Here is a 21,618-nt window from a genome sequence, read left to right on the forward strand (position 1 = left end):
TTTGTTTCTGTTTCTGAAATCCGCAATTATCCGATTTGAAAATTGCGCATGTTATTTATTTTAGTGATACATGTTTCTAGGGCTACCATGTTGTTTTATTGTTCAGAACCGCTTCTTTTGGTTATATCTATTTTACCTATCTCTATTTTGTGTTCAGTCATCCTGGAGTGTAGGCTTGTTGTTTAATTTCGTAGAATTCAATTTTTTATTCTGTGGTCCGAATTTGAATAGAAAACGTTTCTTTTTAGTCATGGTTGCTTCAACAATGAATTAAATTCGTTGTCCATTTTTATAGAAGCAATATAATTGACTTCAATTATTACGGTAATAAATTCATACATAACTATAAAGTTTAATATCAACCTGTTATGGAATAATATATATAATCTAATTGGCTAAATAATTCTTATAAATTATACGATTTGTTTGATTAGTGTTCCGTGGTTTTTAATTAAGCCACCAACTCGCGTTTTCACGTTGCATCAAAGATTATGTTTGTCGGTAACCGAGCAATGCCTGCCAACGTAGAGCCATAAAAAATCTGGCTTCGTCAAACGTCGACCAAATTCCAAACTCACCAGATTTTTGTAATAATTGATGCTCCGTTAAAATGTTTACAGACGAGAAGACTTTCGTCTTATTACTTCTTGCTGAATCAAAAACAATGAAATCGATCGAAGTTACAACTCAATAAACTCGGTGTATCATGTTCAAACGGGAACAACAGTTAATGAACAAAGTCATGTATTGTAGCGCGGTCTGTCAACGGGTTGTTCATCTGGAAAATCGATGTACAATTAGGAGAATATTAAACGCTATATCGTTACTAATGGCAGTCATAACAGCCAATATGGAAATTGGATTAGATCGGTTGTAACTTGTTGATTAGCTAGTGATCAATGCACTTGTGTTTTAACGAACATTCTTTTAGGTTTAATATGTACTTTTTGATGACGATCTTAAAGGCTACTTCATTTTATTTAAGCAGAATGAAAACTCAAATGTAATTGACTATTCTCAGTCGTAAAGTGCTTCTACTTATAAGATGAACTCAAATTTCTTTATAATCCTACGTTTATTTAATTCAATGTTTGACTTTGCTTTATATACGGTGGTAATCTAATAATTTCGTATTATTGTCATAACCCCAAAGAATTTATTAAGAATAAAGCTAAACACAATTAAAGGGATACTTTGGGGATTAATAGAGTGACCCCTTATGTGATGTTCCCTAAATATTTAAAATATAAATAAATCAAGGTTGGCTGTAGGCCCATACTATAGGAGGACGATAACGATAGACTATAAATATAAACATGCAATTTTCTTACTTAAAACAAAAGGATTTAGAAAAGTTTTCATTCTAGAACTAGAATAACCATTAAGTCTTTGATAAAAATAACACACACAAATCCAATCAATTGACGTCATGATCAGTAACAGATATCGTGATACAACGATGTTATTGTTCTTCTCAATCATGATGTCATTTGATTAGATTAAAAAAAAATATTATTTTCGTCAAAGACAGTAAACGGTTATTCTATAGTAAAATGAAAACTTTTCTAATTTCTTTTGTTTTCTCTAAGAAAACGAAAGAAAATACAAGTATGAATTATATTATCATTGGTGTTGTTATTAAATACAGCGCCCTCCTAAAACAAACTTCATTGCATTTTCATTCAACGACGACATGAAATCAAATTTCACCATCAAGTTAAAATTACTTGTAGTGTATTGATCTTATGTAGTAATTTAGATATATCTCCGGGCAATTAGTCAAAATAAACCAACTTAAAATATGGATACGTTAAATGATTGACGTCTTAAACGCCGTTACTAAGTTCAGAGCCTCGGGCTATATGCACGACTGCCGGCCGCGTAAAGTTACATTCCCAACAACTACAAATATGATATTGAGTGTCATGCGCTCTGATTGTGACTGCGCAAAAAATAAACTGGTGTTATTGCTTTATATTTGTTTGATGGTAGTACACGGAATAATATAATTTGATACATATGCTAATAAGGTACAGTGTTCAGACAAACATAACAAAGTAACATTGACGACATGTCTCGGGAGTCTCGGGTCTTTTAATGGACTTTAAGAGTTTACCATTCAACAAGCGTAATTTATAATAACAATAATTGTAGGCCTAAGATATTTGGATGCAGAATATGCATGGGATCCTCTCGTGTGATCCTTCGTAGACCTATTAATCGATAATATGCACACAAAAAACTTTAAAAACGCCCAACGCCTTCTTTACCAACTTCAATAGTAAATATAGCGGTAAATTACTAGAAATTGGAAAAACTTATTTACGTTAATTAAAAGCGGATTTAGAATTTTTCTAACGTACACAAAATAATATATAAAAATGAAATCTTCTTGAATTTTTTTTTACATATGAATAACCGTGTCGTTGGTTGCAAGCATTTGAAATCTAGTGGTGTAGGCCCTATATAGGCCTAAGTAGGCCAATAATAATCATCAATGAAAACACAATAATCACAATCATAATTAAACGCAACATCTTCAAATCTACAACACTCTCTAATTTCTGATAGGCCTATTGTTAAGTTATCATTATCAATAATTATTATCATTTTTATTTTAAACTGTTTTTTTTTAATTTTCGGTTTTTTTCTCACACATGACTCCGATATGTCATACGTCATCATCTACATTTAAAAGATCATTATTATCTGTTATCCTCCTCTTCCACCTCCTCATCATCATCATTATCATCCATGATGATAAAACCTCATCATCATTACCATTGTCTATCTCATTTTGATTATAACACAATATACATTTTAGTTTGATTAATGCCTCTGATGACGGGGATGGTATCGGTTGATGATAATGCACTATTTATTTAGATATTGATCGAGTTAGTAAAATCTGTTCTAATGAGTTACTTTCACCACATTATACTGAATGACGGAGTAAAAACAAACACTATTTAGCCACTAAGTGCCACAGATTACCATACGACATGGCTTACAAATATAATATATGTTCCTTAAAGCGAATAAATAAAGCATGAATCTGTAAGATTTACGAATTATTTGCGTAATATGAAGCGCCAACTCTGTACTGATAATAGGCCTAACATAACAAAATAATAAACAAATCTTGTAGCAATTTTCTAAATATCAAACTGATACATGGAACCCAGTCTTCATACTGAACCTCTTTGAAAATCAATATTTTAGCACTGAAAGTTACTTTCGGTATAAAGATGAATAAATACGAATAATTTTCAGTGGTTTTACATTAGACCTTAAACATAATCCCCTAGTAGGCCTACGTTAAATGTAATACAGTGCAATATAATCCATTTTCTGGGACACCCCTATTGATGGGACATTTTACTGAGTCATGAAAGAGTCTTCATGATATAATTTATACAATCATCATTTTGAATATCGTAATCATTGAGTTTTGTTCAAAATTTTTGATATTTTGTAATGCTTATCCAATTTTTCAAAATGTGTTTTATACGGCAATACATACATTTAGGAAATATACTATCTGTATTATATTGTAGGAACCATGACAACATTATTCTGCTGCATTTATTACATTTTGTTTACGCTTTAACATGTTTTGTGCAATTATTTAGAAAGTTTTATTTAGGTAATCATACACATTGCAGTGGAAGTCTTGAAACAAACTAAAATTATATCTTATTTGCAATATATTAATAAGATAATATAATAATAATAATATATAATATCTTCATACAACTTTTGGATATAAACCATAATCTAATTTTATCGAAGTGTTTTATTTACAACACGTAACACGTCTTTGAAAGATGTTAGTGTTCGTTCTATTTACAAGTCTTTTCCAATCCCATATGATGTGGTAGGGTTATTATAGAACAGAAGTTGGAGACAGTCTGGCCCGGTCATGAGCACTGAATACCCACAATTACTACACAATTACAAAACACACACAAGAGGAAACACTAAGGTTCATGGTAATTATAGGATAAGACTCATCAAGCCGATCCAAACTTGTTGAAACGGATTATGCCTACTACAATATTTAATAAATCGCCAAAGACACGGTGCAAGACAACCTTTAGAATGTTAGCTTGTGTTTACATCACCTCTTACAAATGTGTGTATGATTTCTGGGCGGGGAGTTTTTGTATGATCATTTTACTGCCTATTGTTAGCCTGGCTCCGGCCGACTTAGCTATGAAAGGCCCTGTGTCTATCGATAAGTTGTTACAGTTTCTATGTAAGGAATTAAACCATAGAGAAACGTTTGTAATGAGTGGATGTTTAAAAGTAACTGTCGCCACTTTAATGATGGGTAATTAAGACACGGGTTAATCTTAATATGCACTCTAGGCCTAAACAGTTTCTGTGTGTGTATAGTTGAAAGAGCAAATCTTGCTTCATCTTTCCGGCACTTCATGTAAGATAGGCCTATTATAGCAATTTGTAATATTTTATATGGATTTTAATTACAATGTATAAAGCGGCACGGAACACCAGAAACAATTAGGTGTGATCTCAAACCCATCAGGTGGTCCAGCAAATGAAGAGGTCCGAATCAAAAATATTAAATCTGTAATTGGCGAAAATCGTCAATATTTCAGTCACATTGAAAATAAAATGCTTATTTCTATTTATCTTTAAAATAGGGTATATAAATGTCATTAAATTTGTCCTAACAATCTAAAAGACCGCCAATTCAAGACCAGATTTGTTTTAAATTAATTGTTAGAAATTCTTAATTGAGTGACTTATTCTAATCTCTGACACAATTAGATTCTACTTGGGACTTGACTTGTTTTAATAGTACCCTTTTTGTGTTTAGATGCAGACAAAATAGTGTTAATTTAGGCCATAATTACCTTTTCACATGGAACTATGGGGCTAGACGGTCATTTAGTAAAACCATCAGACATGTTAATATTTTACCCCAAGTGATACAATAAAAACATTTGGTTATCGATAAAAAATAGCTGGGCCGAAATACAGCCAGAGTTTTCTTGGAGAGATTGTTTTCCGCTGTAAACGTAAAATAATTAGGCCTAATAGTTAGGCCTACGATTCCTTCGTTAGTAATACAAACCGTTTGTTCTTTTCTTTTCTCCACAACGAGTTTGATTTTAAATAGGTGGCTCTTTTACTTAAGCCATTACTATGATAATATCAGAATAAATTCAGGTAATTTTTCCTATACAGAAATGTATGTGCGGGTACAGTAGTATTCGGGTGGGTTTGGGGTCTCCCATGTATCCACTAGCAAGTTATAGTACATACGGTACGAGTTATCTTTAACAATTGCTGAATATAGGCCTAGACAAACCGTTATTTATTTATTATTTTATTTTATTAATTTCGGCAATTCACAGACATACAAACAGTTAGCTAGATTGCGCCAAGGAGTGGCAAAAGAAGCAAATAGCTTCTGTCGCCAATTAGGCGTGCCACTCCAACAAAAAAGCTAAAACGAACAGTAATCAATATAGCCCATAATAGACTCCTTTGTTTTCTAGTGTACCCTTTTTCTATATGTATTCGTCTTTTACCAATATTCTATCAGTACCTGATGATGACCTATGGTCGAAAGTACTCGTATAATAAATATTTTATTTTGAGGCAGAAACAAGAAATTTGTCTGTTTTATTTTTATACAGTAATCAATATAAATATATAATAAAATGATATGGTTCTACAGTGATTTTTAAAAATATCTTTAAAATGTGTCCAACTTTTGCATAGAAATGAATTTCTGATATCAGCCGGTAGCCCATTCCACATACGAATAAATCGAATTGGAATACAATATTTTTTGCTATCGGTTTTAGATATGAGATATTTGAAAGTTAAAACATTCAAATGCCTCTATAATAATATATAAACGATATAGGCCTATGAATAGAATTGCAAGCAAAGTTCAAGTGTTCTCTTTCATAAGTAAAAAAATAAGGTTACTTGACGATCTTATGACAATTTCGAGAGTGTCCCCTTTATCACGCACACTTGTTCGTTGTTATGAATTCCATGGTTATGCTACTAATAATGGCGCTAATTTGTCAGACTTTCTCACTGCTAAATCTATCCGTTCTTTGCGGTATTATAATTAGACATTTTTATGATGTCGTCGTAATCAACAAGATTTTCTTTAGTTCTTTTATCCATTTTTTAAAATTATTTATGTTTTACGGTTAATTAAATTTAAATTAAAATATTGATCATTTTTAAAATATTATTATTCATTTAAAATAGCTAAATTAGGCATATCAACGTTTCTTGTCTTTTTTGCTATTTTAAAGAATTAAATTAAAGATTTTAATTAATCAGTTAAAAAGAACTACTTATATGTATTTAATATATAACATTACCTATAATTTAGTTTTGATAAAAATTACTTACATTCTGTAATACAGATATGACATTTATTGATCTTTTTTTAAAAATGTTTTTTTCTTAATTAACTTAATATAAGCCTTTAATAGAAAATATAATGTGGTATTTTATATAAAGGAATGCATAACGAAACACTGAATAGTACGGAGGCCAACAGTTTTAAATCATATGCTGATTTGAAACTATCATTGTAATTATTATTGCATTTTTGCACAAAAAAACATTACCGGTATTAAACTTCTACTTTTCAACAAAATATAAGATAATTACAGATTGAAAAAATATATATTAATTATAAATATGTTGTCTCTAAATTATATATCGAACCATTTTAAAAATTTAATTTTAACAACTTCAGTATTTAAAGAAACATTTTAAACTTAGATTCAATTTTGATAAACACAATTTATTTTAAATCTAATTTATAAGTTTATTCAAAATGTTAATATGAATATAAACTCAGTAAAAGATAACAAATAAAATAAACTTACCTAAATTCGTTTTATATCGCAAGTAAAAATGATAACATTTCCTCGTCTTATGACAGTATTGAAGTCAATCTGTGAATGACTTGTTGAACTTCGAACAGTTTGTGAAAGCACGGATATAACACAAGGAGATAGCAAAGATACAAGAGCTTAAAACAATCCCGTCTTACTAATATATTATACTAACTCCTACAGTATTGTTGCTTAGAAAATTGCAACTGAAGTTCGAGTATATCGCACTGGCATAAGTAGATATAAGTCACATATGTCTATAGAAACTTGTAATTGAAACAGTCCCACATCCAATTCAACTCTCAACGAATTAAGAAAGATCGTGTTTCCATTTGAGTTTTGTCTTTTAAAAATCAGCAGTCACATTTTCTTTGAAACCCCCAATCTCTATCCAGTCGCGATTTCTGGCCTAATTGTTGAAATAACTTAATTGTGTAGTCCTTTGTGTGTTAAGACACAGGTTGGTCCTCTTTATTGTATCTTGTTAACGGCGACAGCTAATTGTCATTAATTAAAATGAACAATGGTATCCATGATTCCGATTTACTATAATACATTGTTGTATAATAATTATCTCTTAATAATAGTTACTTCAATTTAGAGTTTACCTTTTAATTTGATTTTTTTTTTTTGGTTTCTGTATCTTCAGTTTTGTACATTGTAATTATGTATGAATTGAATTGAATATTGTTCACTATATTATACTTATATTTTGATCCCTGCAATTAATTTCCGAAAGGATCGATAAAGAACATTTGATTTTGTTTGTTGATTTGAGGGGTGCATGCGGTGGGTGTAGATGGTATATTTGGTGTTTGATATAATAATATATAATAAACATTTTAACATTAACCGCTGGATCTCCCGTTTGGCGATGCGGGTATAATATTACGTTGAAAAATACCCATACATAGGCCTAATGTATCACTAAACAGATGTATACGATGTTTGATTATATTAGTGTAGATCTACCACGTTTCGCTATTCAATATTGAACTTGACCTTTAAATTAAAGACTTTAATAAGCCATTTTGCAGTTTTAATAAAGCTAGGCCTATTCACCTCTGAAGAAAAAAATAATAATTTCACTTATGAAAAGACAAAAGAAATGGTTTGTTTTAATAAAAAACCATTGTCTGACAGACAATTTAGGCATTTTTTTGCTGTCAGTTACATTTTTTTTCAGGTAAATCATTTTTTTTCGATCCAGTTTTTGATGATCAAAGTGATCAACTAATATGTGAAATTAAAATGACATATCCAGCAAATAATTTTTCAGGAGGAAAATATATCTTTAATTCGGTCATATTTTTATATTTCTCTTAGACCTAAGATGCATGTATTCTACATTCCAGTTACTAACATTAACTATTCCTTATTGACATAATAATATTGATTTTTATTCATTACCGCCGAAATAGAAATAGTAAGAAATGTTAACATAAAACAAAGCGGCATTCCCCGGTATCCTTGTAATCATTAGATTAATTTTAATAGTGAAATCATAGTTATCGATAATTAGTTGCCTTTACAGGTCTTTCATTAGAGATATATGATTAGGTTGTCATGCAATGCTTATTCGTCTAGTACAGAGTACATTGAACTTTTGCAAAGCAACCGCTCGGAACTCCAATTTGCAAAAAGCGCCCTCAATTTGATTAAGATCGCATTTTTCATTGAAGTTACTGTAATTGGTTTCGTGGTGTAGTGGTTATCACGTCTGCTTTACACGCAGAAGGTCCCCGGTTCGAGCCCGGGCGGAACCTGATTCTTGAAAAATTTCTTTTTAAAATGATTATTAATTAATTTGTTTAATTAAGAGGTCACAATGTGTAACCCACACCACAGCGTTGTTTTATTATATCTGGCTTCGTGGTGTAGTGGTTATCACGTCTGCTTAACACGCAGAAGGTCCCCGGTTCGAGCCCGGGCGAAACCTATTTTTTTTTTAACTTTATTGTGAAAAGTACTGTATATACGCAATATAATATACAGTATATCTTATTTTTATTATTTTTTTAAATACTTATTTTTTTAATCAGTAATTATCACTTGTACACATGTTTATTTAGCTTTGTGCTTATTACCATATTTATTTGTAATTTAAATAGATTAAAAAATTGTATGTAACCCACATTGTTTCTGTACGAGCCCGGGCGAAACCTATTTTTTCTTAACTTTTTTTTTATTGAAAAATATCTTTTTAAAATTATTAATTAAAAACTTAATTTACTGATTCATCCATTATCGATATACATATTTCTTTCAAGATTTGCCGTCCTAGCTTTTAAATTTTGGTTTGTTTTTGTGCTTTTTTATTAATTAATTTGTTTAATTAAGTAGCCACAATGTGTAACCCACACCACATCGTTACGTTATTATATGTGGCTTCGTGCATGTTTACCAATAATGTGCTTGGGTATTCAACATGTTTACCAATAATGTGCTTGGGTATTCAACATGTTTACCAATAATGTGCTTGGGTATTTAACTTTTACCAATATGTGTTCGAGCTCAGACGAAACCTATTTTTTTTAAACTTTATTGTGAAAAGTATACTGTATATACGCAATATAATATACAGTATATCTTATTTTTATTATTTTTTAAAATACTTATTTTTTTAATCGGTCATTATCACTTTTACACATGTTTATTTAGCTTTGTGCTTATTACCATATTTATTTGTAATTTAAATAGATTAAAAAAATTGTATGTAACCCACATTGTTGCTGTACGTGGTTTCGTAGTGTAGTGGTTATCACGTCTGCTTTACACGTTTTTTTATTGAAAAATATCTTTTTAAAATTATTATTAATTAATTTGTTTAATTAAGAGGTCACAATGTGTAACCCACACCACAGCGGAGCGTTATTATATCTGGCTTCGTGGTGTAGTGGTTATCACGTCTGCTTAACACGTCGAAGGTCCCCGGTTCGAGCCCGAGCGAAACCTATTTTTTTTTAAAACTTTATTGTGAAAAGTACTGTATATACGCAATATAATATACAGTATATCTTATTTTTATTATTTTTTTTAATACTTATTTTTTTAATCAGTAATTATCACTTGTACACATGTTTATTTAGCTTTGTGCTTATTACCATATTTATTTGTAATTTAAATAGATTAAAAAATTGTATGTAACCCACATTGTTTCTGTACGAGCCCGGGCGAAACCTATTTTTTCTTAACTTTTTTTTTTATTGAAAAATATCTTTTTAAAATTATTAATTAAAAACTTAATTTACTGATTCATCCATTATCGATATACATATTTCTTTCAAGATTTGCCGTCCTAGCTTTTAAATTTTGGTTTGTTTTTGTGCTTTTTTATTAATTAATTTGTTTAATTAAGTAGCCACAATGTGTAACCCACACCACAGCGTTACGTTATTATATGTGGCTTCGTGCATGTTTACCAATAATGTGCTTGGGTATTCAACATGTTTACCAATAATATGCTTGGGTATTCAACATGTTTACCAATAATGTGCTTGGGTATTTAACTTTTACCAATATGTGTTCGAGCTCAGACGAAATCTATTTTTTTTAAACTTTATTGTGAAAAGTACTGTATATACGCAATATAATATACAGTATATCTTATTTTTATTATTTTTTTAAATACTTATTTTTTTAATCGGTCATTATCACTTTTACACATGTTTATTTAGCTTTGTGCTTATTACCATATTTATTTGTAATTTAAATAGATTAAAAAAATTGTATGTAACCCACATTGTTGCTGTACATGGTTTCGTAGTGTAGTGGTTATCACGTCTGCTTTACACGTTTTTTTTATTGAAAAATATCTTTTTAAAATTATTATTAATTAATTTGTTTAATTAAGAGGTCACAATGTGTAAACCACACCACAGCGGAGCTTTATTATATCTGGCTTCGTGGTGTAGTGGTTATCACGTCTGCTTAACACGCAGAAGGTCCCCGGTTCGAGCCCGGGCGAAACCTATATTTTTTTTTTTACATTATGGTGAAAAGTACTGTATTCGTAATATGATATAGATATATCTCGTTTTATTTTTTTTAATACTTATTTTGTGGAATCGTTCACATGTTTATTTAGCTTTGTGCTTATTACCAAATTTGTTTATAATTTACAATTACGCTACAGGAAATACAAACAACAAGAGGACAAACGTCCAATACCTGTACTAATCATTTTTATTTGCAGATAAAAGAAGATAAATTAATTGGATCTGTACAGTGATAAAATGAAATATTTATAAGTGGACTTGAATTTATTTAAGTTATTCAAATTTAGTAAGGATTGACTTAAAGTATATTAGAGGACCATGGTATTTTATAGAAATTAAAAAAAAAATTAAAGTACTGAAATTGCGGACTTGACATTTTTTTTGTTATTGAAAAATATACATATATCTTTTAAAAATTATTATTTGAAATATTTTGTATGCGGATTCTGCCATTATTGATATACCTATATATTTTTACGACCTCGTTACATCTTTTAAATTTTAGTTTGCTTTTGTGGTTTTTTAGGTGATCATTTAGAATAAAATGATCACCTATTGCTATTGTATCAAATCTTTAATGTTATTGTTTCTGTACACTATTTTGTGTAACAATTATCTCAAAAAGTTTAATGTCAATGATTACCAAAATTTAATAATATCTTTCAAATAATATAACTTAATCCTAATAAGCTTTTCAGCGTGATCACTCATCCGTGACGTCATTTATACGCCATTTTGTGAAATCACCTTATCAATCATCCTTTTAATATTAGGTATTCAACATGTTTACCAATAATGTGCTTAGGTATTCAACATGTTTACCAATATGTGCTTAGGTATTCAACATGTTTACCAATAATGTGCTTAGGTATTCAACATGTTTACCAATATGTGCTTAGGTATTCAACATGTTTACCAATAATGTGCTTAGGTATCCAACATGTTTACCAATAATGTGCTTAGGTATTCAATATGTTTACCCATAATGTGCTTAGGTATTCAACATGTTTACCAATAATGTGCTTAGGTATTCAACATGTTGTTTACCAATAATTTACTTAGGTATTCAACATGTTTACCCATAATGTGCTTAGGTATTCAACATGTTTACCAATATGTGCTGAGGTATTCAACATGTTTACCAATAATATGCTTAGGTATTCTGCATGTTTTATCACTTTTACACATGTTTATTTAGCTTTGTGCTTATTACCATATCTATTTGTAATTTAAATGGATTAAAAAACTTTGTGTAACCCACATTGTTGGTGTAAGTGGTTTCGTAGTGTTGTGGTTATCACGTCTGCTTAACACGCAGAAGGTCCCCGGTTCGAGCCCGGGCGGAACCTAATTCTTCCTTTTTTATTTGCGGATTCTGACATTATTATATGTTTTTGTGCTTAGGTATTCAACATGTTTACCAATAATGTGCTTAGGTATTCAACTTGTTTACCAATAATGTGCTTAGGTATTCAACATGTTTACCAATAATATGCTTAGGTATTCAACATGTTTACCAATGATGTGCTTAGGTATTCAACATGTTTACCTATAATGTGCTTAGGTATTCAACATGTTTACTAATATGTGCTTAGGTATTCAACATGTTTACCAATAATATGCTTAGGTATTCTACATGTTTTATCACTTTTACACATGTTTATTTAGCTTTGTGCTTATTACCATATTTATTTGTGATTTAAATGGATTAAAAAACTTTATGTAAACTACATTGTTGCTCTACGTGGTTTCGTAGTGTAGTGGTTATCACGTCTGCTTTACACGCAGAATGTCCCCGGTTCGAGCCCGGGCGGAACCTGTTTTTGATTAATTGGTTTTTTTTATTGAAAAATATATTTTTTAAATTATTATTTAAAAACTTAATTTACTGATTCAGCGTTATGTTATTATAAGAGGCTTCGTAGTGTAGTGGTTATCACGTCTGCTTAACACGCAGAAGGTCCCCGGTTCGAGCCCGGGCGAAACCTATTTTTGTAACTTTATGGTGAAAAGTACTGTATACGCGATATAATATTACAGTATATCTTATTTTTATTACTTTTTTAAAATACTTATTTTGTGTAATCGGTAATTATCACTTTTACACATATTTATTTGGCTTTGTGCTTATTACCATATCTATTTGTAATTTAAATGGATTAAAAAACTTTGTTTAACCCACATTGTTGGTGTAAGTGGTTTCGTAGTGTAGTGGTTATCACGTCTGCTTAACACGCAGAAGGTCCCCGGTTCGAGCCCGGGCGAAACCTAATTCTTCCTTTTTTCTTTGCGGATTCTGCCATTATAATATGTTTTTAACACCTCCTTCCTTGCTTTTACATTTTAGTTTGTATTTGTGGTTTTTTGTTATTCAATTCGCTTCGCAAAAATGTGTGAATCACAGCGTTATTGTTATACAAGCGGTTTCGTGGTGTAGTGGTTATCACGTCTGCTTCACACGCAGAAGGTCCCCGGTTCGAGCCCGGGCGGAACCTGTTTAATATAATTGATTTCTTTTAATTGAAAAACAAATATCCTTTTAAAATTAGGTATTCAACATGTTTACCAATAATCTGCTTAGGTATTCAACATGTTTACCAATAATGTGCTTAGGTATTCAACATGTTGTTTACCAATAATTTACTTAGGTATTCAAAATGTTTACCAACAATATGCTTAAGTATTCTACATGTTTTATCACTTTTACACATGTTTATTTAGCTTTGTGCTTATTACCATATTTATTTGTAATTTAAATAGATTAAAAAACTTTGTGTAACCCACATTGTTGGTGGAAGTGGTTTCGTAGTGTAGTGGTTATCACGTCTGCTTAACACGCAGAAGGTCCCCGGTTCGAGCCCGGGCGAAACCTAATTCTTCCTTTTTTCTTTGCGGATTCTGCCATTATTATATGTTTTTAACACCACCTTCCTTGCTTTTACATTTTAGTTTGTGTTTGTGGTTTTTTGTTATTCAATTCGCTTCGCAAAAATGTGTGAATCACAGCGTTATTGTTATACAAGCGGTTTCGTGGTGTAGTGGTTATCACGTCTGCTTCACACGCAGAAGGTCCCCGGTTCGAGCCCGGGCGGAACCTGTTTAATATAATTGATTTCTTTTAATTGAAAAACCAATATCCTTTTAAAATTAGGTATTCAACATGTTTACCAATAATCTGCTTAGGTATTCAACATGTTGTTTACCAATAATTTACTTAGGTATTCAAAATGTTTACCAACAATATGCTTAAGTATTCTACATGTTTTATCACTTTTACACATGTTTATTTAGCTCTGTGCTTATTACCATATTTATTTGTAATTTAAATGGATTAAAAAACTTTATGTAAACTACATTGTTGCTCTACGTGGTTTCGTAGTGTAGTGGTTATCACGTCTGCTTTACACGCAGAAGGTCCCCGGTTCGAGCCCGGGCGGAACCTGTTTTTGATTAATTTTTTTTTTTTAATTGAAAAATATATTTTTTAAATTATTATTTAGAAACTTAATTTACTGATTCAGCGTTACGTTATTATAAGAGGCTTCGTAGTGTAGTGGTTATCACGTCTGCTTAACACGCAGAAGGTCCCCGGTTCGAGCCCGGGCGAAACCTATTTTTGTAACTTTATGGTGAAAAGTAGGCTACTGTATACGCAATATAATACACAGTATAATTATCTTATTTTTATTACTTTTTAAAAATACTTATTTTGTGTAATCGGTAATTATCACTTTTACACATATTTTATTTGGCTTTGTGCTTATTACCATATCTATTTGTAATTTAAATGGTTTAAAAAACTTTGTGTAACCCACATTGTTGGTGTAAGTGGTTTCGTAATTTAGTGGTTATCACGTCTGCTTAACACGCAGAAGGTCCCCGGTTCGAGCCCGGGCGAAACCTAATTCTTCCTTTTTTTATTTGCGGATTCTGCCATTATTATATGTTTTTAACACCTCCTTCCTTGCTTTTACATTTTAGTTTGTGTTTGTGGTTTTTTGTTATTCAATTCGCTTCGCAAAAATTTGTGAATCACAGCGTTATTGTTATACAAGCGGTTTCGTGGTGTAGTGGTTATCACGTCTGCTTCACACGCAGAAAGTCCCCGGTTCGAGCCCGGGCGGAACCTGTTTTATTTAATTGATTTCTTTTAATTGAAAAACAAATATCCTTTTAAAATTAAGTATTCAACATGTTTACCAATAATGTGCTTAGGTATTCAACATGTTTACCAATATGTGCTTAGGTATTCAACATGTTTACCAATAATGTGCTTAGGTATTCAACATGTTTACCAATAATGTGCTTCGGTATTGAACATGTATGTGCTTAGGTATTCAACATGTTTACCAATATGTGCTTAGGTATTCAACATGTTTACCAATAATGTGCTTAGGTATTCAACTTGTTTACCAATAATGTGCTTAGGTATTCAACATGTTTACCAATAATATGCTTAGGTATTCAACATGTTTACCAATGATGTGCTTAGGTATTCAACATGTTTACCAATAATGTGCTTAGGTATTCAACATGTTTACCAATATGTGCTTAGGTATTCAACATGTTTACCAATATGTGCTTAGGTATTCAACATGTTTACCTAGGTATTCTACATGTTTTATCACTTTTACACATGTTTATTTAGCTTTGTGCTTATTACCATATTTATTTGTAATTTAAATGGATTAAAAAACTTTATATAAACTACATTGTTGCTCTACGTGGTTTCGTAGTGTAGTGGTTATCATGTTTACATAAAACAAAGCGGCATTCCCCGGTATCCTTGTAATCATTAGATTCATTTTAATAGTGAAATCATAGTTATCAATAATTATTTGCCTTTACATTGTTTACAGGTCTTTAATTAGAGACATGTTATTAGGTTGTCATTCAATGTTTATTCGTCTAGTACAGAGTACATTGAACTTTTGCAAAGCAACCGCTCGGAACTCCAATTTCAAAAAGCGCCCTCAATTTGATTAAGATCGCTATTTTCATTGGAATACTATAATTGGTTTCGTGGTGTAGTGGTTATCACGTCTGCTTTACACGCAGAAGGTCCCCGGTTCGAGCCCGGGCGGAACCTGAACTTTGATTACATTTTTTTTTATTGAAGAGTATCTTTTTATCTTTTTAAATTGTTATTAAAAAACTTCATTTACTGATTCAAGACTTGCCGTCCTAGCCTTTAAATTGTGGTTTGTTTTTGTGCTTTTTTATTAATTAATTTGTTTAATTAAGAAGCCACAATTTGTAACCCGCACCACAGCATTACCTTGTTATATGCGGCTTCGTGGTGTAGTGGTTATCACGTCTGCTTAACACGCAGAAGGTCCCCGGTTCGAGCCCGGGCGAAACCTATTTTTTCTACCTTTTTTTTTTTATTGTAAAATATCTTTTTAAAATTATTAATTAAAAACTTAATTTACTGATTCATCCCTATCGATATACATATTTCTTTCAAGATTTGCCGTCATAGCTTTTAAATTTTGGTTTGTTTTTGTGCTTTTTTATTAATTAATTTGTTTAATTAAGTAGCCACAATGTGTAACCCACACCACAGCGTTACGTTATTATATGTGGCTTCGTGGTGTAGTGGTTATCACGTCTGCTTAACACGCAGAAGGTCCCCGGTTCGAGCCCGGGCGAAACCTATATTTTTTTTTAAACATTATGGTGAAAAGTACTGTATTCGTAATATGATATAGATATATCTCGTTTTATTTTTTTTAATACTTATTTTGTGGAATCGTTCACATGTTTATTTAGCTTTGTGCTTATTACCAAATTTGTTTATAATTTACAATTACGCTACAGGAAATACAAACAACAAGAGGACAAACGTCCAATACCTGTACTAATCATTTTTATTTGCAGATAAAAGAAGATAAATTAATTGGATCTGTACAGTGATAAAATGAAATATTTATAAGTGGACTTAAATTTATTTAAGTTATTTGAATTTAGTAAGGATTGACTTAAAGTATACCATATTAGAGGACCATGGTATTTTATAGAAATTAAAAAAAAAAATTAAAGTACTGAAATTGCGGATTTGACATTTTTTTTTGTTATTGAAAAATATACATATATCTTTTAAAAATTATTATTTGAAATATTTTGTATGCGGATTCTGCCATTATTGATATACCTATATATTTTTACGACCTCGTCATATCTTTTAAATTTTAGTTTGCTGTTGTGGTTTTTTGTTATTTAATTCGCTTTGCAAAAATGTGTGAATCACAGCGTTATTGTTATACAAGCGGTTTAGTGGTGTAGTGGTTATCACGTCTGCTTCACACGCAGAAGGTCCCCGGTTCGAGCCCGGGCGGAACCTGTTTAATATAATTGATTTCTTTTAATTGAAAAACATATATCCTTTTAAAATTAGGTATTCAACATGTTTACCAATAATTGCTTAGGTATTCAACATGTTTACCAATATGTGCTTAGGTATTCAACATGTTTACCAATATGTGCTTAGGTATTCAACATGTTTACCAATATGTGCTTAGGTATTCAACATGTTTACCAATATGTGCTTAGGTATTCAACATGTTTACCAATAATGTGCTTAGGTATTCAACATGTTTTATCACTTTTACACATGTTTATTTAGCTTTGTGCTTATTACCATATTTATTTGTGATTTAAATGGATTAAAAACTTTATGTAAACTACATTGTTGCTCTACGTGGTTTCGTAGTGTAGTGGTTATCACGTCTGCTTTACACGCAGAAGGTCCCCGGTTCGAGCCCGGGCGGAACCTGTCTTTGATTAATTGTTTTTTTTTATTGAAAAATATATTTTTAAAATTATTATTTAAAAACTTAATTTACTGATTCAGCGTTATGTTATTATAAGAGGCTTCGTAGTGTAGTGGTTATCACGTCTGCTTAACACGCAGAAGGTCCCCGGTTCGAGCCCGGGCGAAACCTATTTTTGTAACTTTATGGTGAAAAGTAGGCTACTGTATACGCAATATAATACACAGTATAATTATCTTATTTTTATTACTTTTTTAAAATACTTATTTTGTGTAATCGGTAATTATCACTTTTACACATATTTTATTTGGCTTTGTGCTTATTACCATATCTATTTGTAATTTAAATGGTTTAAAAAACTTTGTGTAACCCACATTGTTGGTGTAAGTGGTTTCGTAATTTAGTGGTTATCACGTCTGCTTAACACGCAGAAGGTCCCCGGTTCGAGCCCGGGCGAAACCTAATTCTTCCTTTTTTATTTGCGGATTCTGCCATTATTATATGTTTTTAACACCTCCTTCCTTGCTTTTACATTTGAGTTTGTGTTTGTGGTATTTTGTTATTCAATTCGCTTCGCAAAAATTTGTGAATCACAGCGTTATTGTTATACAGGCGGTTTCGTGGTGTAGTGGTTATCACGTCTGCTTCACACGCAGAAAGTCCCCGGTTCGAGCCCGGCCGGAACCTGTTTTATTTAATTGATTTCTTTTAATTGAAAAACAAATATCCTTTTAAAATTAAGTATTCAACATGTTTACCAATAATGTGCTTAGGTATTCAACATGTTTACCAATATGTGCTTAGGTATTCAACATGTTTACCAATAATGTGCTTAGGTATTCAACATGTTTACCAATAATGTGCTTCGGTATTGAACATGTATGTGCTTAGGTATTCAACATGTTTACCAATATGTGCTTAGGTATTCAACATGTTTACCAATAATGTGCTTAGGTATTCAACTTGTTTACCAATAATGTGCTTAGGTATTCAACATGTTTACCAATAATATGCTTAGGTATTCAACATGTTTACCAATGATGTGCTTAGGTATTCAACATGTTTACCAATAATGTGCTTAGGTATTCAACATGTTTACCAATATGTGCTTAGGTATTCAACATGTTTACCAATATGTGCTTAGGTATTCAACATGTTTACCAATAATGTGCTTAGGTATTCTACATGTTTTATCACTTTTACACATGTTTATTTAGCTTTGTGCTTATTACCATATTTATTTGTAATTTAAATGGATTAAAAAACTTTATATAAACTACATTGTTGCTCTACGTGGTTTTGTAGTGTAGTGGTTATCATGTTTACATAAAACAAAGCGGCATTCCCCGGTATCCTTGTAATCATTAGATTCATTTTAATAGTGAAATCATAGTTATCAATAATTATTTGCCTTTACATTGTTTACAGGTCTTTAATTAGAGACATGTTATTAGGTTGTCATTCAATGTTTATTCGTCTAGTACAGAGTACATTGAACTTTTGCAAAGCAACCGCTCGGAACTCCAATTTCAAAAAGCGCCCTCAATTTGATTAAGATCGCTATTTTCATTGGAATACTATAATTGGTTTCGTGGTGTAGTGGTTATCACGTCTGCTTTACACGCAGAAGGTCCCCGGTTCGAGCCCGGGCGGAACCTGAACTTTGATTACATTTTTTTTTATTGAAGAGTATCTTTTTATCTTTTTAAATTGTTATTAAAAAACTTCATTTACTGATTCAGCTGTTATTGATATACATACTTCTTTTCAAGACTTGCCGTCCTAGCCTTTAAATTGTGGTTTGTTTTTGTGCTTTTTTATTAATTAATTTGTTTAATTAAGAAGCCACAATTTGTAACCCGCACCACAGCATTACCTTGTTATATGCGGCTTCGTGGTGTAGTGGTTATCACGTCTGCTTAACACGCAGAAGGTCCCCGGTTCGAGCCCGGGCGAAACCTATTTTTTCTACCTTTTTTTTTTTATTGTAAAATATCTTTTTAAAATTATTAATTAAAAACTTAATTTACTGATTCATCCCTATCGATATACATATTTCTTTCAAGATTTGCCGTCATAGCTTTTAAATTTTGGTTTGTTTTTGTGCTTTTTTATTAATTAATTTGTTTAATTAAGTAGCCACAATGTGTAACCCACACCACAGCGTTACGTTATTATATGTGGCTTCGTGGTGTAGTGGTTATCACGTCTGCTTAACACGCAGAAGGTCCCCGGTTCGAGCCCGGGCGAAACCTATATTTTTTTTTTAACATTATGGTGAAAAGTACTGTATTCGTAATATGATATAGATATATCTCGTTTTATTTTTTTTAATACTTATTTTGTGGAATCGTTCACATGTTTATTTAGCTTTGTGCTTATTACCAAATTTGTTTATAATTTACAATTACGCTACAGGAAATACAAACAACAAGAGGACAAACGTCCAATACCTGTACTAATCATTTTTATTTGCAGATAAAAGAAGATAAATTAATTGGATCTGTACAGTGATAAAATGAAATATTTATAAGTGGACTTAAATTTATTTAAGTTATTTGAATTTAGTAAGGATTGACTTAAAGTATACCATATTAGAGGACCATGGTATTTTATAGAAATTTAAAAAAAAAATTAAAGTACTGAAATTGCGGATTTGACATTTTTTTTTGTTATTGAAAAATATACATATATCTTTTAAAAATTATTATTTGAAATATTTTGTATGCGGATTCTGCCATTATTGATATACCTATATATTTTTACGACCTCGTCATATCTTTTAAATTTTAGTTTGCTGTTGTGGTTTTTTGTTATTTAATTCGCTTTGCAAAAATGTGTGAATCACAGCGTTATTGTTATACAAGCGGTTTAGTGGTTATCACGTCTGCTTCACACGCAGAAGGTCCCCGGTTCGAGGCCGGGCGAAACCTGTTTAATATAATTGATTTCTTTTAATTGAAAAACATATATCCTTTTAAAATTAGGTATTCAACATGTTTACCAATAATTGCTTAGGTATTCAACATGTTTACCAATATGTGCTTAGGTATTCAACATGTTTACCAATATGTGCTTAGGTATTCAACATGTTTACCAATATGTGCTTAGGTATTCAACATGTTTACCAATATGTGCTTAGGTATTCAACATGTTTACCAATAATGTGCTTAGGTATTCAACATGTTTTATCACTTTTACACATGTTTATTTAGCTTTGTGCTTATTACCATATTTATTTGTGATTTAAATGGATTAAAAACTTTATGTAAACTACATTGTTGCTCTACGTGGTTTCGTAGTGTAGTGGTTATCACGTCTGCTTTACACGCAGAAGGTCCCCGGTTCGAGCCCGGGCGGAACCTGTCTTTGATTAATTGTTTTTTTTTATTGAAAAATATATTTTTAAAATTATTATTTAAAAACTTAATTTACTGATTCAGCGTTATGTTATTATAAGAGGCTTCGTAGTGTAGTGGTTATCACGTCTGCTTAACACGCAGAAGATCCCCGGTTCGAGCCCGGGCGAAACCTATTTTTTAAACTCTATGGTGAAAAGTACTGTATACGCAATATAATATTACAGTATATCTTATTTTTATTACTTTTTTAAAATACTTATTTTGTGTAATCGGTAATTATCACTTTTACACATCTTTATTTGGCTTTGTGCTTATTACCATATCTATTTGTAATTTAAATGGATTAAAAAACTTTGTGTAACCCACATTGTTGGTGTAAGTGGTTTCGTAGTGTAGTGGTTATCACGTCTGCTTCACACGCAGAAGGTCCCCGGTTCGAGCCCGGGCGGAACCTGTTTTATTTAATTGATTTCTTTTAATTGAAAAACAAATATCCTTTTAAAATTATGTATTCAACATGTTGACCAATAATGTGCTTAGGTATTCAACATGCTTACCAATATGTGCTTAGGTATTGAACATG

General features: G+C 31.1%; 28 non-coding genes across 28 annotated transcripts; all 28 read left to right on the forward strand.

The window, feature by feature from the left end:
* The first annotated feature begins 8,595 nt into the window (after positions 1-8,595).
* Positions 8,596-8,668, forward strand: Trnav-uac (transfer RNA valine (anticodon UAC)). Its single transcript has one exon. It is a non-coding gene; the product is annotated as a tRNA-Val (tRNA).
* Positions 8,669-8,768: 100 nt separating this feature from the next.
* On the forward strand, positions 8,769-8,841 carry Trnav-aac (transfer RNA valine (anticodon AAC)). The gene has a single exon. It is a non-coding gene; the product is annotated as a tRNA-Val (tRNA).
* A 1,960-nt stretch (positions 8,842-10,801) lies between these two features.
* Trnav-aac (transfer RNA valine (anticodon AAC)) lies at positions 10,802-10,874 on the forward strand. The gene has a single exon. It is a non-coding gene; the product is annotated as a tRNA-Val (tRNA).
* Positions 10,875-12,176: 1,302 nt separating this feature from the next.
* Positions 12,177-12,249, forward strand: Trnav-aac (transfer RNA valine (anticodon AAC)). Its single transcript has one exon. It is a non-coding gene; the product is annotated as a tRNA-Val (tRNA).
* Positions 12,250-12,646: 397 nt separating this feature from the next.
* Trnav-uac (transfer RNA valine (anticodon UAC)) lies at positions 12,647-12,719 on the forward strand. The gene has a single exon. It is a non-coding gene; the product is annotated as a tRNA-Val (tRNA).
* Positions 12,720-12,815: 96 nt separating this feature from the next.
* Positions 12,816-12,888, forward strand: Trnav-aac (transfer RNA valine (anticodon AAC)). Its single transcript has one exon. It is a non-coding gene; the product is annotated as a tRNA-Val (tRNA).
* Positions 12,889-13,097: 209 nt separating this feature from the next.
* Trnav-aac (transfer RNA valine (anticodon AAC)) lies at positions 13,098-13,170 on the forward strand. The gene has a single exon. It is a non-coding gene; the product is annotated as a tRNA-Val (tRNA).
* A 152-nt stretch (positions 13,171-13,322) lies between these two features.
* Positions 13,323-13,395, forward strand: Trnav-cac (transfer RNA valine (anticodon CAC)). Its single transcript has one exon. It is a non-coding gene; the product is annotated as a tRNA-Val (tRNA).
* Positions 13,396-13,699: 304 nt separating this feature from the next.
* Positions 13,700-13,772, forward strand: Trnav-aac (transfer RNA valine (anticodon AAC)). The gene has a single exon. It is a non-coding gene; the product is annotated as a tRNA-Val (tRNA).
* Positions 13,773-13,924: 152 nt separating this feature from the next.
* On the forward strand, positions 13,925-13,997 carry Trnav-cac (transfer RNA valine (anticodon CAC)). Its single transcript has one exon. It is a non-coding gene; the product is annotated as a tRNA-Val (tRNA).
* A 272-nt stretch (positions 13,998-14,269) lies between these two features.
* Trnav-uac (transfer RNA valine (anticodon UAC)) lies at positions 14,270-14,342 on the forward strand. The gene has a single exon. It is a non-coding gene; the product is annotated as a tRNA-Val (tRNA).
* Positions 14,343-14,439: 97 nt separating this feature from the next.
* Trnav-aac (transfer RNA valine (anticodon AAC)) lies at positions 14,440-14,512 on the forward strand. The gene has a single exon. It is a non-coding gene; the product is annotated as a tRNA-Val (tRNA).
* A 218-nt stretch (positions 14,513-14,730) lies between these two features.
* Trnav-aac (transfer RNA valine (anticodon AAC)) lies at positions 14,731-14,803 on the forward strand. Its single transcript has one exon. It is a non-coding gene; the product is annotated as a tRNA-Val (tRNA).
* A 153-nt stretch (positions 14,804-14,956) lies between these two features.
* Trnav-cac (transfer RNA valine (anticodon CAC)) lies at positions 14,957-15,029 on the forward strand. Its single transcript has one exon. It is a non-coding gene; the product is annotated as a tRNA-Val (tRNA).
* An 887-nt stretch (positions 15,030-15,916) lies between these two features.
* On the forward strand, positions 15,917-15,989 carry Trnav-uac (transfer RNA valine (anticodon UAC)). The gene has a single exon. It is a non-coding gene; the product is annotated as a tRNA-Val (tRNA).
* A 201-nt stretch (positions 15,990-16,190) lies between these two features.
* Trnav-aac (transfer RNA valine (anticodon AAC)) lies at positions 16,191-16,263 on the forward strand. The gene has a single exon. It is a non-coding gene; the product is annotated as a tRNA-Val (tRNA).
* Positions 16,264-16,484: 221 nt separating this feature from the next.
* On the forward strand, positions 16,485-16,557 carry Trnav-aac (transfer RNA valine (anticodon AAC)). Its single transcript has one exon. It is a non-coding gene; the product is annotated as a tRNA-Val (tRNA).
* A 613-nt stretch (positions 16,558-17,170) lies between these two features.
* Positions 17,171-17,243, forward strand: Trnav-cac (transfer RNA valine (anticodon CAC)). The gene has a single exon. It is a non-coding gene; the product is annotated as a tRNA-Val (tRNA).
* Positions 17,244-17,602: 359 nt separating this feature from the next.
* Positions 17,603-17,675, forward strand: Trnav-uac (transfer RNA valine (anticodon UAC)). Its single transcript has one exon. It is a non-coding gene; the product is annotated as a tRNA-Val (tRNA).
* A 96-nt stretch (positions 17,676-17,771) lies between these two features.
* Positions 17,772-17,844, forward strand: Trnav-aac (transfer RNA valine (anticodon AAC)). The gene has a single exon. It is a non-coding gene; the product is annotated as a tRNA-Val (tRNA).
* Positions 17,845-18,062: 218 nt separating this feature from the next.
* On the forward strand, positions 18,063-18,135 carry Trnav-aac (transfer RNA valine (anticodon AAC)). The gene has a single exon. It is a non-coding gene; the product is annotated as a tRNA-Val (tRNA).
* A 152-nt stretch (positions 18,136-18,287) lies between these two features.
* On the forward strand, positions 18,288-18,360 carry Trnav-cac (transfer RNA valine (anticodon CAC)). The gene has a single exon. It is a non-coding gene; the product is annotated as a tRNA-Val (tRNA).
* An 898-nt stretch (positions 18,361-19,258) lies between these two features.
* On the forward strand, positions 19,259-19,331 carry Trnav-uac (transfer RNA valine (anticodon UAC)). Its single transcript has one exon. It is a non-coding gene; the product is annotated as a tRNA-Val (tRNA).
* Positions 19,332-19,561: 230 nt separating this feature from the next.
* Trnav-aac (transfer RNA valine (anticodon AAC)) lies at positions 19,562-19,634 on the forward strand. The gene has a single exon. It is a non-coding gene; the product is annotated as a tRNA-Val (tRNA).
* A 221-nt stretch (positions 19,635-19,855) lies between these two features.
* Trnav-aac (transfer RNA valine (anticodon AAC)) lies at positions 19,856-19,928 on the forward strand. Its single transcript has one exon. It is a non-coding gene; the product is annotated as a tRNA-Val (tRNA).
* Positions 19,929-20,965: 1,037 nt separating this feature from the next.
* Trnav-uac (transfer RNA valine (anticodon UAC)) lies at positions 20,966-21,038 on the forward strand. Its single transcript has one exon. It is a non-coding gene; the product is annotated as a tRNA-Val (tRNA).
* Positions 21,039-21,134: 96 nt separating this feature from the next.
* Trnav-aac (transfer RNA valine (anticodon AAC)) lies at positions 21,135-21,207 on the forward strand. The gene has a single exon. It is a non-coding gene; the product is annotated as a tRNA-Val (tRNA).
* Positions 21,208-21,416: 209 nt separating this feature from the next.
* Positions 21,417-21,489, forward strand: Trnav-cac (transfer RNA valine (anticodon CAC)). The gene has a single exon. It is a non-coding gene; the product is annotated as a tRNA-Val (tRNA).
* The last annotated feature ends 129 nt before the right edge of the window (positions 21,490-21,618 follow it).

This window comes from Antedon bifida, chromosome 9, assembly GCF_963402885.1.
Source record: "Antedon bifida chromosome 9, ecAntBifi1.1, whole genome shotgun sequence".
Lineage (NCBI taxonomy): Eukaryota > Metazoa > Echinodermata > Crinoidea > Comatulida > Antedonidae > Antedon > Antedon bifida.